Source organism: Punica granatum, chromosome 7, assembly GCF_007655135.1.
Source record: "Punica granatum isolate Tunisia-2019 chromosome 7, ASM765513v2, whole genome shotgun sequence".
Taxonomy (NCBI): domain Eukaryota; kingdom Viridiplantae; phylum Streptophyta; class Magnoliopsida; order Myrtales; family Lythraceae; genus Punica; species Punica granatum.
Genome location: NC_045133.1, coordinates 19060821 through 19066820, shown reverse-complemented (window position 1 = coordinate 19066820; position 6000 = coordinate 19060821).

Genomic DNA, 6000 nt, shown 5'->3' with positions numbered 1-6000 from the left:
ACCTATGAGTCTAGGTTTTTTTTTTTTGTTAACCCGGGGTGTCCAGGCTTCGTCCAACTAATCCCCGGGGCTCTGTGAACCCCTGGAGGCGCACAGAACAAGTAATCACATTAAAGGCGCTCTGATGGCCCAAGGGGATTTGAACCCGAGATCGGGTGTATATTTTGGCGCACTTTAAGCATTAGGCGAAGCCCCTTGGGATTTATGAGTCTAGGTCTTAGTCATACATATACGCGTTTACAAGTATGTAAATTTACAAGTAAATGCGGGGCATACATTCGGCCCATATGCATGCATTCATCCACATATCCTCATTCATCACATCTTAGGCCAAATGGGCCATGTTTGGTCCAGTTACAGCACATGAGCAAAGTGGGCTTAGAAAGTGGACCTAGAGCCCGAAAATTAAAAAAAAAATGGACCTAGGAACCTCCAGTTAGAAAAGTATAGGTCCAATATCCCACGTCAATTTGTTTTATTTGCAGTTTTACTTGTTTCCATTTTTCCCAATTTTATTAAAGGCACATTTATGCGATTATCAAATTAATCCCCAAAATCCTAAGAAAAAAATATCCTAGAACCCTCAAGAGTCACATGGGGAGTGACTTAGCAAATAGATTATCAAGAATGTATTATTATCTTTACAAATATTAACTTGCAGAAATGAAAGGAAAAGTGAGATATTATACTATGTAGTCATATAGAAGACTAAGAAATGAAGGAATGAAGAAGAAATCACTCCGAGATTGAGCTAAAAAGCTCAGATCCCGGGCTGTTCAGCGGCCTTGGAGGCCGTTACTACCTTTTGCTCTAGTCGTTTCAGAAGAATCAAAGCCTCTAAGATCGGGATTGAGTGAGTCTTCTTCAATTTTCCTACAACTTTACACTAGAACTAGGTAGAATTTAGAGAATTTTGGTTATTTGGCAACAGCTTCAGCACATGGAAATGCCAAAAGTCCTCTTGAAATGAAAATGACCCTCTATTTATAGAGGAATAGGAGTCGGGAGTCATTTTGTAACATTTTAAAAAGTTTCGGGGTTGAAACATTATTTTTCCCTGTTTTGGGAGCGTGATTGGACGCCAGCGGGTCATGCCTATAGTATTTGTCCATACCAAATAATAGCTACATATAGTATGACAAACAACCGTTCTAAATATATTGAGGCGTCAATGTTAACCAAATAAAACAAATGAAAAATCGATTTATTTAATTCTTTACATACTAATAGAGAATATTATCCAAAATTTTAGCATATCTTGTGTCATCATAGCTCATTATAGCTTACCCTCTACATATTACGTATTTTAATCATGTATAGATAGTTTCCATACATAGAATACTGTACACAACTATATATTGCAATGAACGTCACCTCGCCTAATCAAATGAGCCAACTCTTCTCTTCTAATCTTTATGGTATCAAAGGTGTAAATCAGGCAACTTTGCACTCACCTGTATAATGCTAGCTGTAACAGAGGAAATCGGAGTAACCATCCTTGCTGCCAAGATATCCCAAGAGGGATGGACGTCCCTTGCAACCTCGTTCCTTACTCAGACCGTCGCCTAAGAAGACCTCCTCAACCAACAGTGGCATGACCTGAAGAAAGGCATTCAGTCAATGGCTAAGTTCATCGGAACGGTCAAAGAACACACCCTTCGATATGCACAATTCAAAAAGCCAAAAACACAAGCAGACATCAATCGACATATTTAGTCTCGGTCTCGATTGGGAGCCGATTGTTCTAGCACAGTCGGAACGGATGCTTACCATTACTACTGATGAGCTTCAATCTCTCCTTGTCGATCTCGAAGAGCATTGTCTTTATGCTCAGGGAACTCAGTCGAATGCCCCATCTGCGAGCACTCCGCTGTCGAGGTTACTAGGCGCAAGACCCGCATAAGTCTTCTACACGGACGGACGGAAGGGAGGCAACAGTGGAAAGAAGAATACCGGGAAGAATAACGGTGGCAAAGACAAGAACTTCGGTGGCAAAAGATAAGGGTCGAGAGATTCAACCGATCGCAGCCGAGGAGGAGGGTCTGGAAACCCTAATTTTAATTTTGAGGGAGGAAGATCGAGCAGAGAGGATACGGAGTCGGGCAGTTTCACCCGAGTCAGTCGGGTCAGTTTTTCCTGGGTCAAATCTGTGACCAGTGACAAAGCCTTGGAGTCTTTGGGCCTCTAGGAAATTTTGGGCCTCTTGCTCCTAGTCGGCCCAACTCAGTGCATCACACTACCCGCGGCCCGTCTTCTTTTGGAAATCCGATTTTTCAGCCCAATTCAATGGTCATTTGTCAGAATTGTAACTATCCGAGCCACACCGCTCCATTTTGTCAGTATTCTGGGGCATAGGCTCATCTAACTCACGGTGCTTCTCCGAGAATTCATGATCCCAACTGGTATATGGACTCAGGGGCAACACACTATGTCACATCCGACCTGTCCAACCTCAATCTTCATGATGATACCTTACACTTAGATCACATTTTCGTGGGTGATGATTAATCACTTCCAGTTCTTGCTTCTGGTTCCTCCACCCTTAAACTCTCTCAATGTCCTTTACATTTAAATCACATTCTTTATGCTCCACATATTTTCAAAAATCTTATTTCTATATCTAAATTCGCCAAAGACAATACTTGTTCTTTTGAGTTTCACCTAGATTGTTTCATTGTGAAGGATCGTCAGATGGGCCAAAAGCTTATGCGTGGCCCAGTTAAAGATGGACTCTACCGTTTCCATCTGAGAGGCAGGCGCATCGACCGTCCTAAGACTCATCTCTCTATGTCTGGGTCCAATGTCTTATGGCATCAACGCTTTAGGCACTCATCATTTCCCATAATTCGTCGTGCTTTACGTACTTCCTATTATCTTAATAATGATCATATTTGTCATATTTGTTCTGCTTGTCAAGAAGGAAAAATAATAAATAACTCTTTTCCACTTACTCTTCATAAAAACACCTCTCCTTTTGAGCTTGTTCATACTAACATTTTGGGTATTACATCAATCGCTTCTCATATTGGTCATCATTATTATATTCACTTTCTTGATGATTACAGTAAATATTCCTAGTTTTATGTTCTTAAATCTCGATCTAATGTACTTAGTGTTTTTCGAGCATTTCGTTTTCAAATTGAGAATCTCCATGGACATCGAATCAGTATTTTCAATCAGATGGTGCAAAAGAGTTTCTCTCTGCAGATTTCCAATCTGAATTGCAGAACAATGGTATCTTCCATTGTATCTCCTGTCCTCATGTTCCTTAATAGAACGGCTCTGCTGAACGCAAACACTGTCGCATCCTTGAGGTGGGACTCACATTACTTTCTCACTCTTCCATTCCACTGAAATTTTGGGATTTTGCCTTCGAAACAGCCATATACCTTATCAACTGGTTACCTACAAAATCCCTTGGTTTCAAATATACTTTTGAGGTACTTCATGGTAGTCCACCTAGTTATTCTAACTTACGGGTGTTTGGGTGTCTCTGTTATCCTTATTTACGACCTTACACACACCATAAGTTAAAACCTCGATTTCAACCTTGTGTCTTCATTGGATATCCTTACCATTATCAAGGATATCAATGTCTAAATCCTATCGCTGATCATATCTTCCTATCCACTCAAGTTGTTTTCTATGAGTGTTCCTTTCCTTTCAGAATAGGTGAACCTGTCTCAGTGGATGCTAGTCGATCATCTTCTGGCCCCGTACTTGGTATTGGTACGTCTATTCCCTCCTTTTCAAGTATCACTTCCACTTATATTCCTATTCCTTCGACTGTTTCTATGCCATTTCATGAGTCTAGCAGTCCTGCCACCTTACCTATTGAGTCACATGTTCCTGCTCCTGAGATTCATGACCAGTCCACTGAGTTCAGATTTCCGGTTGAGAATGTTGTGGGTAATGATGTTGCACCTACTGTTTAGAACACTCATAGGATGATAACGCGATCTAAGGATGACACTCTGCCTCCTCCTCGGTTCACCATATCTCATCATCCTTCTACTTTCTTTGTTTCTATTGCTTTGCAGAAACCTCAGACCTTTGCTCAGGCCCATAAACACTTTACTTGGCGGGCAGCAATGGAGGAAGAATATTTAGCATTACTCCAGAACCATACTTGGGATCTTATCCCACCATCACCGGCGCAGACTGTGATTGGCTGCAAATGGGTTTATCGCATTAAACAAAAGGCAGATGGCACCATCGACTGCTATAAGGCTCTATTGGTGGCAAAGGGTTTAAATCATAAGGAAGGAATCGATTATTTAGAAACATTTAGTCCAGTCATCAAGCCGGTTACCATTCGGACAGTTCTTTCTATTGATGTTTCCTCTCAGTGACCGATTCGATAACTAGACGTGAAGAATGCTTTCATTCATGGGCATCTCACTGAGGAGGTTTACATGATTCAACCTCATGATTTTATCGACACTTCTAGTCTTGATTATGTCTGTTGACTTCGCCGATCACTCTAGGGGCTCACGCAAGCCCCCCGAACTTGGTTCCAGCGTCTTAATCCCTATCAGAGACTTGAGTTTTCATATTCCAAGGCTGATCCCTCGCTGTTTATTATGGGGGCCTAATTATCTTATCTATCTTCTCGTCTATGTCAATGATATTATCCTGACAGGAACCCCAGGTGCACCTCATTCCATCATTACTGAATTATAACGGGAATTTGCCATGAAGGATCTCGGTCCTCTTCACTTCTTTCTTGGAACGGAGGCTCGCACTGACAGTACTGGACTCTATCTCACACAGTCCAAATACATTCATGATATCTTGGCTCGCACTTCTATGCTGGAGTGTAAGCTTATTAGCTCCCTGGTCTCGTCAGGATCTAGGCTTTCTCTTCATGATGGAGATCTATTTTAGGATCCTTCTCTCTACAAGAGTGTGGTCAGTAGTCTCCAGTATCTCTCGCTCACCAGACCTGACATTACTTATGCGGTAAATCAAGTCTGTCAGTTCATGCACTGTTCAACCACTACTCACTGGATGGCGGTGAAACGTATCCTACGATATCTCAAGGGTACAATTACCCGTGGTCTTCATATTCGTCCAAACTCTATATCATCTATTCATGACTTCTCTGATGCTGATTGGGCTGGTAATCCTGATGATCATCGCTTTGTCAGTGACTTCATAGTCTTTTTTTGCTCCAATCCCATCTCTTGGACCTCCAAAACGCAAAGGATAGTTGTCCGATCGAATACTGAGTCTGAGTACAAGAGCCTTGCCAATGCCACTGTTGAGATTCTATGGCTTTAGTCTCTACTTCAGGAACTTGGGATTTCACAGTATCACCCTCCAACTTTTTGGCGTGACAATATCTCTGCGATTTATCTTACAGTGAATCCTATCTTTCATGCTCAGAGCAAGCACATTGAGATTGATTATCACTTTGTGCGGGAGCGTTTCATGCATAAGCAACTATCTATTCGCTTCATTAATTCTGATGTTCAGCTAACTGATGCACTCACTAAGGGCTTATCTTCTTCTCACTTTACTGACATTCGGTCCAAGCTTCACGTGGCGAAGTCCTCGTTCGGCTTGCGGGGGAGTAATAGAGAAGATTATCCAAAATCTTAGCATATTGTGTCATTATAGCTCATTATAGCTTACCTTGTACATATTACGTATTGTAATCATGTATAGATAGTTTCCATATATAGAACACTGTATACAACTATATATTGCAATGAAAGTCACATCACTTAATCAAGTGAGGATTTAGCCAACTCTTCTCTTCTAATCTTTACATACAACAAGAATTTGTTGATTGATAACATCAATATGAATATATATTAATATATATATTACTGATATATATATATATATGTATGTATGTATGTATGTTCTTGTCATCGGCTAATTAGTCGCTGTTAAACAAATCGTACATTAATTTATGGTCCCTACACACAAAAATACAAACAAGAATACACAGAAGGAGTGTTGAATGTAAAACCTGATCGAGTCTTCTAATTT